Below are 15,185 nucleotides of genomic sequence, written 5' to 3' on the forward strand. Positions count from 1 at the left end.
CCTCTCATGAAGAAGAGCTAAGACAAAAATGTAGCTTTTCATAAGCTTGGTAAGTGGCTGTTGTTCACGATGACAGATAAGATAAAGAAAATAAAATTTCCAGATCTAACATCCTTTAGGTATTTTGCAGTAGGAGAGCTGCAGTACCATATAGTTAACACATAGACACATTTAAAATGGGTAACAGAACTTGTATTTTGAAGTTCATTAATGGATTCTATAGAAAAACAATCCACATATAAACGGTACTAAATTTTTGAAGTTATCATGACAGTGAGCAGAGATTACACTTTTTCCATCTTAAATACATAAAGAATGCACTTCTGTTTTACCAGAATTATTACATACTGTTAAATACAATCAGGACATCAGTGATACCATTTCATATAATTAAGTGTAGTTTTGTGTAGCTATCATGAGTAATTATTATTCTGTAAGAGAAAGAGAAGTAAAAATAAAAAAGACACTGAATTAGAATTCATTATTCATACTTAAGAATCAGATATGAACACAGTGTATCCACTTGTATAAATTATGCTCTGACACAAAAACATAACGGTGTGCTTGAGCTGGAAGTGGAGAAGAGCAAAATACAGATATATGCGACTGTCAAACATGTCAGCAAGAGTTATAAATCCTACCCTATTGGTAGGTATTTCAAACTACACATCAAAGTCTACTTAGCGGCTCTTGAAGTCACAGCCATGCAGAGGGAGCAAACCACTGCAGGGTTTGCCATTTCCAGAAACATGCTGGGAACAGAGCTGGGATTCCTGGTGCACTACAGAGGAGCCTCAGGGTGTCCAACCCAGCAGCCTGCCCGAGGCGGGGAACACCCAAATAATAAGGACACGATTTCTCAAAAATATGGTGCAACCCTTTCCAAGGGCTTTTGCACAGAAATTCTGGATGCACTTGTAAGCAATTTTTAAGAGTTGATTCTGGGACCAGCCTGCTCTAAGCAGCATACACACCTACATGCTCACTTGGGATCAACTGCTCTATTTCTGCCATGAATATGAAGAAATTCAGAGTCCTTTCATCGCCAAACAAGTGTGAACAAAGTCCTAAATTCCTATTGCATCCCTTTGAAAAATCTGGATGCAGCTATTTTCCTGCTTTTTTCTACACAGGGAGAATGAATAAGGAAACAATAGGAAAAGCTGATTTAGGAATTCAGAAAAATTGTCATTTGTCATTTCTTTTGATCTCGTTATTGAGTAAGATTAACAAGCCTTTGTATCTTCTCCTTTGAGAGTCTTTCCTCTTGCTATTCAGTTATTTTTACCACAAACGAAGCATCGTTTCTTTCCTTTATTGCAAAGTCTGCTTTAAATTGATTTCTCAATACTGTATATAATAAATTCTTTGACTTGCAGAGAGCTAAAGCAGACAGATATATTTTAGAATCATTTTAGATCATTAAGAATATATAGCGTCAAATTCATTTGACAATGCACTCTAGGTTTACTAGAAAATTCAGATCAATAAATAAAAATTTGTAGAATTATATGCTATAATTACATTTATATACATTTATCAGGTGCTTTTTTGACCATTGATGTATTTCTTGTCATTGTGATATATCTATAAGATTTTATTATGCCATAAAATGTAGTCTTGTGAGCCTGTCCTCCTTTCCCTAGCTGGAGACATTGGCTGTACCTCTTGTTTAAGCATATAAAGACAATCTACTTGATCACCTTATCAGTACAAATAGACAGAAATAACTTTGTTCTTCATTTTTGAAAGGATCTACAACTACCACACCATACAACAGTGATTTTCTTTACAACACTGCTTTTGTCAGAATAGGAAAGGGAATAGCTTATTTTACAGGAAACTATATTTGCAGATGCTTTCATTCTTAACAAAACTTCTTGATTGAAAGTACAATATAAATAAAAAATGAATCATGATTAAAGGCCTGACCTAACCCTATCTAACCCTATCAAATGTGTTATTGGATTACAGTATACCAAGATATATATAGATGTAGGAACGACCAAAATAATTTGTAGTTCAAGAGCCTCAGTTCTTCCACTGGTGGTAGTGCTCCATGCCAATCCGGCACTGGCTATCTTTCTGATAAGTGCAGTAATCTTCAACAGAGATGAAACAAATTTACAATACAGTACAAAAAGGCTAGTACTGTAATTTTTTTCTGTCTACTGAACTCAACTGCTATATTTGATTAACTAAAAAAGTAGACACAATTGTTTTTACTAAGTAATCAAAAAAGTTTAGTTAGGGTGAATATTTCTCAGAAAAAGTTCTAGCTAATATTTGGTAATCAAGACAAAATGATCAAAATAGTCTACGACATAGGTTTGCTCTATATCAGTTAATCAGAAATCCCCCTACTGCTAAATCTATTTTGTATAACCTTTCTGATTATGCAATTACAAGGCATATCATTGAAAAATTGTCCTGTATCTAAATATGGAAATAGTAAATACTTTAGTCTACACCTGAAGAGCATGTACACTTCTTTATAGTGCACACACTCTGTCAGAGCATGCATAACAACAGGTTACTAATAAAAGAGGTCAGAAAACAAAAAAGGGTATCTATAAACTTGAGAAGCAAATTCATACTCTGACTTTAAGGGACAACAGGCTGGGGCAGTCATTTATTATTAATTTTACAGATTTATCATCTTTTCCATTGCATTTTATTTACATTTCTTATTCATATATTCCTTGCTTATATTTATTATGTTTATACTATATTTATTTATATCCTATCTTAATTATGCAGTGTAAAGCATCAGTGATTTGGAATAAAAATTTCTACATCAGGAAATTTCTGACTCCTCTTTTTCTAAACATTTCAGCTGAAATATTTTGATCATTTTTGCAAACGACTCTGAGGAAAACCATGTTTTTTGCTTATATTAAGTTTGTTTGATAGCATATACTTTGAACTGTATTACTACTCCTACACTTTTGGAGAAGAGATTTTAAATTTAGTACCAGGATAGCCTTGCATAAAGGCTTCTGGCCACCTGCATGAAAACACATACAGAATTCCATGGTATCATGTTCATTTGGGAGAGAGTTCTTGGAAAACTTTAATTTGAACATTCTCACAGGGCAGAGAAAGAACAAACTTTTAGCTCTAGTTATATCAAGCTGACACCCTTCATTCTTTCACCTATATAAACTATGGGGATTTTTTATCCAAGGAACTGATAGTTCTTAATTTTTCTCAGCTAATTCCTTGAAGAGCCGACCTCCAGGAAGCAACCTCTACCAGAAATCTGTGCAAGAATTTCTGTCCATATAAGGGAAGTCGTACTTTGCTATTTTGTTTCCTCCATAAATCATACTGGTCCCCAAAACATAATCCCTGAACTTTATCTGTTTAAAAGCTTCTCTTTTCCTAGCAAAGCCAGCTGTTGTGCTGCAAAAGTACCATTTTTATTTTCTTTGTCAGGGAGTGTCAAGAGCTGGTCTCAGCCCATATCATAAACTCAAAGCTCCCCTTCTAAGAGCACTCTTCATGAACAACAACATATAGATTATAATGCATTTTGAAAAAGAAAAAAATAAATATCTTTTTTTCCCCACCATAGGGGAAAAAAATAAAGAGTGGGAAAGAAGAGCCCACAGAGTGGATGCTTCACATCTCATTCACCACAAAAATAGCAGAAATTTGAAGAAATGGAAGTGTGAGACAGAAAGATGTATTTCCACAGGAGAGAGATGTTCAAGGACAGAAAGTGGTTGAGAGTGTATGTGAAAAAATGGAGATGATCATCAGGAAAAATAGAGGACTCAGAGAGAATAATGAGAAAAAGATAGGAACCTAATTTCAAAATGTATTGAACTTCTGTTAACTGAAAGAAAAATGAGGATAAAATAGAGAAAGGATAGAAAAAAAAAGAAAGAAAATAAACCTAAAGGGTGCCCAAAAGTACAAGCATACACTTGTGAAGTCTGAAAACAGTCTAGAAATAAAATTGGGAATACAGAGAGTGTCATACTGGACAAAAAGCCTGAGCATCTGTTCCAATATTCTGACACTGACAGTGACTAGTACCACAGACTTCAGACAACACTGTAAAAATCCATGCTATGAATAATCTAGCTCTAAAGAAGGTTTGTTTATTTATTTATTTATTTTAACTCAGACTGTGGTACTTTATGCTATGAGGGAAAATGCAATAAAGAAAGAAAGGTAGAAAAATAAAACAACAAATAAACAAAAAATTACCTTGATTAAAAATATATATATTTATATTACACTGTGGTTTTCTGCTGCTGACACAGTTGCTGTTCTGCTTTGCTAGAGTTTGCTCCCTATCACATTTTTTAAAAAGTCAGTACAGAAGGTCTAGTGTTGGCTAACAAATCCAAGGAATAAAAAGGTCAGTACCCAGGAACAATCGAAACACAAGCAGCTATAAAAGTCTTCAGTCCCACAACTGGGAATAAAAGCGTCTGGGACCTCACTATCTTATTTTCCTCAGATCTTGGAAAAGTCTTTTTAGCTGTAGCTAAAATTGCAGCTTTTGGTCTATTGAGTCCCAGCCTATGTGACATAAGAGTAAATGAAGTAAAACTTACAACAGCTTATATGTCAGGGTGATTGTGCTTTGTATTCTGGTTACAAAATGTGTTGGCACATTGGATTTTTGCTAATGAAATAAATATCTAAAAATATGATAAAATAAAATAAATTAAACTTCAGCTGCTAGAAAATATGTTAACATTTATTACAATTTTATATAAAGAATATTTTTATCAAGTCCTGTTCTTCTCACATAAGTTTTCAACAGACAACATATTTTCCATCTTTTCTCACTGTTCATAAATCTATTATCTAGGTAATTTTATACTTAGGTAAAAATGATTTCACTGTAGCACATAATATATATTAATAAGAATGTATGACTTTTTCTAATGTTCTTCTTTTCTTTCCACTTCTGTCTTAACAATCATATAATTCCTGTTCTGCTTTATAATGAATCATATGCAAAGGTAAGGAAATAGCCAGTGGAGATGCACATCCAAAAGAGATTTATGTGTGACTGGCATGATTTTAATGGGGACTTCTTTGTCAATTTTTTCTTTTTCCATTACCAACTGTACTTATGGCATATCTAAGTGTTAATCTCTTATGGTACATAGCATAAGCAGAGATTTTATAGCTAAGTCCAGAAAAGTTAAAACCTGAAAGGACACTTCCAGTTTTACACTGGAAATTAAATAAATTAAAATTTTCACATTATCATACAACAATACCACAAGCAGATGGAAAGTTACAGCCTAAAAGCTTATACCATTGAGTTAAACTTTGAGACAGTTTTACAACTATTGCTGCAAACCTGCATTTCACTCCATTTTCTCTCTTGCTTTACAGCACAGTTTGGCACTGTAACTTGCACTGGAGTATGTAGTCGTTCTGCAGTCTCTCCTGTCCACCTACCTGCTCAACTTTTCTAGCTTTCTGCCCAGTTTCCTCCAAAATGTCTGCAATTTATTAAAGCCTTAACAACCATCCTTCCTTGCCTTTCCTTTTCAGTTCTACTTCTACCTTCTTCTGGGCTCTCATATCCATCCATGACTCCACTCTTGGATATCCTGTCAGCTCCAATCATTTTCAGTAATAAACATGAATCATGAAGAGCTGTGAAAGAGCCTCACAGGGCTGAGTGACTGGGCAATAAAATCACAGAGGAAGTGTAGTGTAGATAAAGGTAAAATGATGCAAAGAGGAAAAAAGAAACAATTCTAATTTTATATATGGTAGTGGGCTTTCAGTGGGCTTCGGGGACGAGGTCCTGGGCTTACAGTAGTAGATCATTGAATGAAATGTCAGAGCAATGCTACATGGCATTTGCATAAGTTGAGATGTGATGCTGAATACTAGGTGTGATTTTCCTCTCTCCAGCTAGAGGGAAGGGGAAAGGAGAGAGAGAATTTATTTTCCAGTAGAACTGGAAAAAGTCTGAAGAAAGAAAACAGAGATGAGCAAAATAACTCTTCAGTCTAAGAAGGTGATAAATGAAGGAGATAGATACAACAGAGCTCTCTAAAATTATCTATGCAGGGAGGAGGATGAATAGAGAACAACTGTTCACTGTCTCTCCTGAGAAAAAGCTATGACACATGAAATGGAGTGAGGAGGCAGTAGACAGAGCAAACAAAAGGATTCTTTACACAGCATGCATTTAAGATACTAAACTCTTCACTATCGGATGCTGAAAGCTTACATCACTTCAAAAGTGACTAGAGAAATTTGTGGAATAATCACTGAAGTCCATATATCACAGAATCACAGAATAGCTGGGGTTGGAGGGACCTCTGGAGGTCATCTGGTCCAAGCCCCATGCTCAGGTAGGGTCAGCTTAGAGCAGGTTGCCCAGGACCATGTACAGGTGAGTTTTGAATATCTCCAAGGATGAAGATGCAACAGCCTCTCTGGGCAATCTGTACCAGTGTTCAACCACCCTCACAGTGAAGAAGTGTTTCATAATGTTCAGAGGAAAATTCTTGTGTTTCAGTTTGTGCTCTTTGCCTCTTGTCCTATCATTGGGCACCAATGAGAAGAGTGTGGCCCTATTCTCTTAACACCCCTCCATCAGACACTTTTGCATATTGATAAGATCATTCTGAGACTTCTCTCCAGGCTAAAGTGTCACAGCTCTCTCAGCATCTGCTCATATAAGACGCTGTAGTCCCTTAATCGTCTCTGTGTTCCTTTGCAGGTCTCATTCCAGTAAATCCTTGTCTTTTTTATACTGCAGAGCCCAGAATTGGACACAGCACTCCAGATGTGGCCTCATCAGTGCTGTGTAGAGGGGAAGGTCCACCTCTCTTGACCTCCTGGCAACACACTTCCAGTATAGTCTAATAGCCTGATATTGTTGGCCGCCTTTGCCATGAGGGTGTACTGCTGCCTCATATCTAACTTGCTGCCCAGCAGGACTCCCACGTCCTTCTCTGCAAAGTTGCTCTCTAGTTGGTCATCCCCCAGCCTGTATGGTGCATGGGGTTACTCCTTCCCAGGTGCAGGACTCTGCACTTCCCTTTATTGAAGTTCAATAGGTTCCTCTCTGCCCATTTCTCCATCCTGTTAAGCAGCACAGCTGTCTGGTGTATCTGCCACTTTGCCCAGTTCTGTGTCATGAGTGAACTTTCCGAGGGTGCATTCAGTACCATCATCCAGGTATTAGTGAAGAGGTTAAACAGTACTCAACTCAGTATGCCCCTGAGGGACATCAATAGTCACTGGCCTCCGGCTGGACTTCATGCCACTGATCACCACTCCCTGAGCTTGCTGGTTCAGCTTCCCATACACTTGCCTAATTCATAGTTCATCAGCTTGTCAATGAGGATGTTATGGGGGACAGTGACAAAAGTCTTACTAACATTGAGATAAACAATATCCACTGTTCTCCTCTCATCCACCAAGCATGTCAACTCATCACAGAAGGTCTTCATATTGGTTAAGTATGATTTCTCCTTCAGAAATCCACATTGACTGCTCCAAATAACCTTCCTGTCCTTCATGTTTTTGGAAATGTTTTCCAGGATTAGTTGCTCCACTGCCTTTTCAGGGATTGAGGTGTGGTGACTGGCCTGTAGTTTCCTAGATCCCTCTTCTTCTGCTCTCCTGAAGTCCAGGGTCACAATTCTCATTTTTGATTTTTTCCCTCCTCACAGGGTCCTGAACTCCACCATCTTGGGGTTGCTGCAGCCAGGCCTTTTCCTGACTTTCACACCTTCCAGTGTCCAGTCCAGTTCTTCCCTGTTGGCAAGTATGACGTCCAGCAGAATGCCTCTCCTCGTCAGCTCCTCTGTCATCTGAGTTATGACGTTGGTATCAATGCACTCCAGAAAACTCCTGCATTGCTAGGGCCCTGCTGAGCTGTCCCTCCAGCAGATATCGCACTGATTTGAGTCTCCCATAATGACCAAGGCCTACAAATATCAGCCTTCCTCTAGTTGTCTGAAGAAGGCCTCATCTACTACTTCTTTTTTATCAGGTGATCTACAGCAGACACCAACTACAACATCATCCATGTTGGTGTGCCCTCTAATCCTGACCCATAAGCTGAATGCGGGACCCCAGCCAGAGCTCTTTTGCTCTCTCAGATAAACAAGCAGCTCCCTCTTCTCACCATCCTGTCCTTCCTGGCTCATCCTTCCTCAGGAGCCTATATGCATCCATGGCAGCACTCAAGCCATGTGAGCTATCCCACTATGTCTCTATGGCATACTACAATGAGATTGCAGCCCTGTAATAGCACACAGACCTTTTCCTTATTTTTCCCTCCCCTCTCTCCGGTGCTGTATGTATTAGTGTATAGGTTTCAGAGAGGCATCCCATCATGCTATCTTCCTAGAAAAGGCAAAGGAACTTTCCCCATAATGTGATCGTATGGGCACTTCCTTATTGGATCTGCCAAGCTCATCCACCACTTTCTTGGTTAATCATTGATCATTCTTCCCTTTCCCATCATTTCTAGTTTAAAGCACCCCTTACCAGCTTGGCCAGCTTGCTGGCAAAGATACTTATACCCCATTTTGTCAGGTGGATTCTATCTCTACAAAGCAGTTGTCATCCCTTGAAGAAAGTCCCATGGTCTCAGAAACTGAAACCCTGATGTTGACACCAGCTGTGCAACCTGTTTTTGACCCACAGGATCTATTCAGTCCTCCTTGGGCCCTTCCCCCTCACCGGCAAGATGAAGGAGAACATTCCCTGCCCCCCTATGCCCTTGACCATTATCCCCACAGCCATGTAGTCACACTGATACTTTCCAGGTCTGCTCTGGCAGTAGTGCCTACATGAAAAAGAAGCAGAAGGCAACAAGGAAATGTTATTACTAGTTACCCTGTACTTATATTCTCTCCTTAGACTCATGAGTAGACAGAGGTGGTGGAGAGATGGTAGTTCACTAGATAGACCTCTGGCCTGCACAGGATGGGATTTTTTGTGTTCTTCTATTTCTAATCTTTTTACTTTCTTTCTACATTTACTTTCTTCTGTCCTCTTTTCTTAAACTCCTTGCTTAATTATTTATTTCTCTTCAGTAAATGCCTTATCACCCATAACTATTTCTTATCTTGTGTGTCATCTTTTTATTTGTATTGAAATATTTGTATAGGCAGCCCAGATATGGATAAAGTTGGTCTACATATTTCCAAATAGAGGTACTGATGTCCCCAAACATTGTATACATCTATATGCATGCAGACAAAAAGTGTAACAAATTCACCACATGTCTCTGCACTATTTCCTCACTTTGTTGAGCTACTGATCAGAATGTCATTTGTCTAGGTTTTCAAGATAAATAGTAGTCAGAATGGAAGCATTCTTTCTGTGCAACTAGAAAAAAATGAACAAAACCAGAATGACAATCTTTCGTATAATCTACATTCTTCACTTCCTCGTTGTCTATGAAACCTGTTTTAACTGAACTAACACTAATGCCTTTCTCACATATCCTTCTCACTCTGCAGACTCCAGTAGATTATAGAGAAGTCTACTACCAGCATTTACACAGAGGAGAATCGTATCCTAACACGCAAACATATATTGCAATATAAACAACACTTCAATCATTATAAGAGCCTCTGGAGTATAGTGCTAGGTACTAGAATGCAGGATGTACTAGATGGCTTTTGAGCTGTGTCTCAGATTATGTCTGTTCCATGCCAATATGCAACAAGATATATCTAGCTCATAAGAAAAAAAAACATATATTTCTCCTAGAGCTATAGAAATACGATACTCTCAGTTGGCATAAATCACAGGAGGGTAACCTACAGCACTTGGTATAAAACCCAGCTATTACAGAACAGGGTGATATTTGGTGACTGATAATAGTTTATAAGACATTCTTCCATGTAACAGGATACTGTTTCAGATCTACTGTATAAGTATGTGGAAGGGATTCTGGCACTTGATTTTGAAAATATTCCAGTTTAAAAAAAGTTATTGGTAAGACTAAAAAAAAAAGTCTGTTTAGTTTCTCAAAAAAGTTTACAAGTAACCAATATGATCATTATATCCGTGATTTAATCTGTCATTTTGCTCTATTAAATGAACTTTCTTGTAATACTTGTTAAGTCCTTTGTGTTCACTCACCATCATGAAGATTTCTGCTCTTATCATTTTATTTATTTTCATCCTGATATTTCCCTTCAATTTCCTTCTCAAATTCCCTAGTCTTTGGAGCAGATGCTGAGGCACCAATGACTCATTTATCTGAAGAGTTTTTTTTTTTTTTTTTTTTTTTTAACATGAGCAAAAATAAAGGCTATAAACAGTTTCTTCACTTACTAGACTCAGTTGTACTAGAGAATCAACAAAGCACTGTTTAAAAGCCTCTCTGTATATATTATAATAGACACAGTAACTCAGAGCAAGGTCATAGAATTCATATTTCATCTTTAAATTATGTCAGGCAAATAAAATAATTTTCCTTCTCTTTACCGTCTAATATCCTGGTATGTACAAGTAGATATGACACTAAGTACTACTTAAGTTAATGAGACCACTGTTACAGCAATTTAGAGGTTCAGGTACAGATTTACACAGAGCAACTTCTCATTGACTGCTTTAGAATTATAGCTCCATTTTAGAAAAAAAACCCCTAATTTTGTTTCCCTGTAAAATAGCTATATATGTAATTAATTTATCCTTTTCTCTACACAATAATTTTAACTTCCATTGCAAAACTGAAGTATTTCAATATTGACATTCACTTCTGTCCAGAAAACCTCTCCATTCCCTCAAAATATTTGAAACAACTTTTTGGAAACCTTTGAAAAGATTTTTACCATTCCCAGGTAGAACACAATAAGGAGATTAAGAAAAAAACAATAAAAAAGTAATCAGATGCTGGAAAAGAAACAATGAGCAGTTCTTGCGGGAACACAGGCAAGAAACCTCAGACTCTGTGTAAGAGAAGATCTTCTTTGATAAAATCTCTTCTCCTTAGGACCTCTTCAGAAATATTTAAGTCTGACAGGACACCGGCAGATCTAAACACCTCTGCCTGTTGGACTGGGATTCACTAGCCTCTAAACCTTTCTCTTTTAGTGATAGAACAGTTTAAGAAGTTTCATCCTCCTTAAGCTCCGTTGCCTTCTGATTCCACCCACGCAGAATCAAGAAGTGAGGAGATCACATCTAAGAATGAGACGGCTTTCCTGGGTTTCAGCTTGACACCACATTTAGACATTTAAGTGCATCTGTCTGCCTTTGAACTAGACATTTTTACTCCCATTCCAATTTTTATTCCCATGTCAAAAGACATATACTCAATAGAATTTAAGGTGACCACAGCAGAATTGGTCTCCAGGCTTCACTGACAGAAATAACCGGCTCTCAAGAGACTAGAATGAGAGCATTGACTTCTAGTTCACATACACACAAACACCTTCAAATGTCTGCATTTAAGTGTCTAATCTCAAACTGAATCTCACCCATCTTGTTTCAAAGCATTTACATCAAAATAGAAGAAAGGAAAAAAAAAAAAAAAGGAAAAACAAGTTCTATTAAATAATTTTACTCAATATTATTTTCCTAAGTAAACTGAACACAGTAGTCAACTGCGGCTAAAAACAAGCTGTTTTGTAAATGTTTCTCATATGCAAAGACTTCCGAATGCATCCTTAGTATAGCAGAAGGTCTTTACTTAGCAGAAATCAGGACTTAGCATCATCATAAGTGCACATGGTTGCTGTATAAATAATAAATTCTACTACTATAACTACTTACTACTTACTACACTGCTTTTCAAAATACAAATCTAGAAAACTTTTTACACTGAATGACACCTGAAAGGATGAGGCAGCTGCTGAAGTGAGAGCAGATCTGAGAGTACTGTAGTGTTTCTGCTCCTCTGTACGTGTGATCGAGATTCTATTTCAAAAATCTTCTTGTATAATCAGCAAATATCTGCTCAAATACCTCTGTGCTACATACATTGCATATCATTTGTTTCATTTGTTAGAATGTTGGGGTGGAAACACTTGTTTTTGAAATATTGTGCTTCACTGCAATTTAAAATACTCGTAATCAAGAAGGAATAGGTATCTTTTCAAAACCATACTTAAAATAAATCTGTAAGATGGCATGTTCCTTCTACATAACATGCTTGTGATTATATGCATTTCACTATAGGGAAATCTATAGAGAGAGATCTCTTTTCATAGGGATATACATAAAAATCACTTCAAGAAATTTTCTGCCTTTTTAATTTTTGGATAATCATATGCTACAGAAATGGTAAATTTAGCACCAGTGTACAGTAGGATTCTTTTCTGCATCAAGAGAATTGGTGAGGAATCAACCTTTATGGGTGATAATTCTAAGCTATCAAGTAAGCCTAGTAATTAGACCTGTGCGTCTACCTAAATTATATTTGTCTTGTTCAGTGCCTTCAGTTTAACTTCTTACACTGCAGCTCCATATTGCATTTCTAATCATTACTTCACCCCTGCTTTTTAAAATCTATCACAGTTCCATGCTACCAGCTGTTGTTTTCTTTCTTAATGCACTTTACTTGCAAGCAGGGGAAAAAAAAAAAAAAAAAAAAAAAAAAGAACTGATCTAAATTTCTTTGAACCTTATTCTTACTCACTGTAAGTCTGATTTTCAGCTCTTAAGACAAATGGAAGCAATTATTCTTTGCTTTAAAGTCAGTAATACTTCAGGAGTGAAACTTGATAAAGAAATCATACATAGTCAATAAGGATTCAGTCATTTGGAGTTCTTGATCTGATTTCTTAAAATTTGTAGAATTCCAAAGACTGGTTAACTTGAAGATTACACCTGTTTAACTCGCTTGTTAAACTTAAATAAACAAGTACAGATTTTTAGGTGTATGTTATTGAGCCAAGAAATGCAAATTGAGGTTGATATTCATATACAAACATAAAATAAAGCACTTATTTCTATGTTTGCAGAACTGGAACTCCATTTTTGTATAAAAGTTAATAATTTTACATTAGTTAACATTTTCTAGCTAATTCTACCTAATTTCTAACTAATTTTCTAACTGATGTAAGCTAAGCCAAAATAAGCCACTCTTAAATCAAAATTAAAATACATCTACTCTTATCTTTTGTTCCAGTTTTACGTTATTATGCAGTTTGAATTCAGAAAGCAACAACAAAAAGAAAACAAGCAGACAAACCTTATATTAAATTGGTACAATTATTGTATAGGCAGAGGTTATTCACCATATAGAAAGCATCAACTTTTGTTAACACATGTGCATAGTTGTTTGTGAACTGTGAACATATAAGTAAGGAAATATAAATTATCAGCACATAAAATGTGGTTTCAGTAGGTTCACTTTAGTTACAAAAGAAATGCAGCTAAGTCTTTTACTGACAAACAGTCGTATAGAGCTCACAGAACTTAGCTTGCAGGCTTGGCTTTCTTTCAAAAAATCAAATGCTAAGAGTAAATTAGAGTATATAAACATAGTCTCTAAAACAGGTCTTCATAACGTCTTCTCCGATGAACTTTTTAGGACTGAAGAAAAGTAATAAAAAGCATAAAATATGTTTCCACAACATTACATCAGAGAAAGGGCAAATGAACTTTCAAAATCTAAAAAAACAACCAAACAACAAAATCACTCTGAAAAACCACGTATGAAACGGCCTGTAAAATTTTCTACTTGGGACAACATCATATTCTAAATTCTTAAGTAAAAGCTTAGAATGCTGACTACAACAGAGATGTTTTAAAAGAACTGCATGCATCAAACTTTTCAATGGATCCTATCAACTGGGAATATAGTGACGTATAATTTTCCTTTATAATGGTGAGTGAAGAACCAAGAGGGAAGCGTATGCTGAGATTCTTAGCTTTTCTCTAGTTCCTTTGCATCAGTCTACCAGTACAAAGGGGCAGTAAAAGTGACTATTACTGTTTTATTGTGTAACAAAGTCCTCATGACTCTTACAGTAATGTAATTTTCTTGTTTTTTAGGAGTTTGGCCAGAGAAAGGGAAGATACTGGAATATTTCTTCTTCCCATGAGTCCTCAGCTATGTAGTATGGTGCTGAGGAGCTTGTTTGCTAATTTATGCTAGAGATGATTGAATCAAAAAGCTTGACCTAGGATTAACGAATTAGATGGCAGGAGAGGCAGCATAAAGTACATACAGGATCTGAACTGTAACTGTTAGATTGAAAAGATCCATATTTGCACTTCCTTGTGCGAGTGCTAGAGCTGACTGTAATTATAGTTTTCAGTAACATACAGGTTTCTGTGTTAAGAAATAGGGAGCACATTGACTAAGAACCTTTCAGCGAAGGGGGTGGAGGGGAGGAGAAAAAAGCAAAACCTGTTTAGTAAAAATTGCATAATTTTCAGTAGGCAACAGAGGCTATTATATTAAGTCAGAACTGTGCAATACTTTCTGAAAAAAGTTTAATCTTTGCAAGTGCACTTCCACAAACTATTCCTGCAGTTTTCATAAGTAGGCAATATAGCCTATTTGTTTATCATTAACATAAAATTGTGGCTTTATATCTATGTAGTAATATTATTAACATACTTGTTCTACTTGCATAAGCTCCACAAGAACATGCAGAAGTTTTTCCCTTTTATTTTAGTAAAACATCTTTTATATTCAAAAGCCTTATACACTTGATTTTGATAGTTTTTTTTTTTTTTTATGTAAGGTTTTAGGTTTCTCTCCCAGTAAATAACTAACACACTATTTTTTCCTTCACCTTGTCTATATGTGCGGAATTGTGCTCAGCAGCTTTTTTTAAAGATTGTCTAATTTTGCAAATGTTTCATTCAAAAATCTCAGCCTGTTTCTTCTCTGAGCTCTTCCTTGCAGCTAGAAATTTGCTGTGAGTATGAAGTATCATGGGCCACTGTCACATGACAAATTACTGTTTTCATCCATCAAATATTAAAGCTGCTCACTACTGACCTTGAACACTACTTACGCTCCCATAGCCAGGCCCCTTTTCTAAGTCAGCAGGGTGCAGCTGGCACAAATTCAGCTTAGCAATCAGATTTACACTGGTTCACAAAACTTGTGACTTTTAAAAGCACCATGTCTCATGTAGTATAACCAGAGTCTTGACCGCTCTTTAGAAAGGTGCCCTACACCTGACTATTCCTACTGAGGAGTATTACCTGCTCACATTGATTTGCAACAAAGTATTTCTCAATAAGTATTTCCACTT

At 36.5% G+C, this 15,185-nt stretch overlaps 1 protein-coding gene across 6 annotated transcripts in view; it reads right to left on the reverse strand.

Annotated features, from left to right (window-relative positions):
- Positions 1-15,185, reverse strand: part of DGKB (diacylglycerol kinase beta) — a 323,266-nt gene that overhangs the window by 80,878 nt on the left and 227,203 nt on the right. The gene's annotated exons all lie outside the window — the stretch shown is intronic.

The sequence above is a fragment of the Rhea pennata genome, chromosome 2 (genome assembly GCF_028389875.1).
Source record: "Rhea pennata isolate bPtePen1 chromosome 2, bPtePen1.pri, whole genome shotgun sequence".
Lineage (NCBI taxonomy): Eukaryota > Metazoa > Chordata > Aves > Rheiformes > Rheidae > Rhea > Rhea pennata.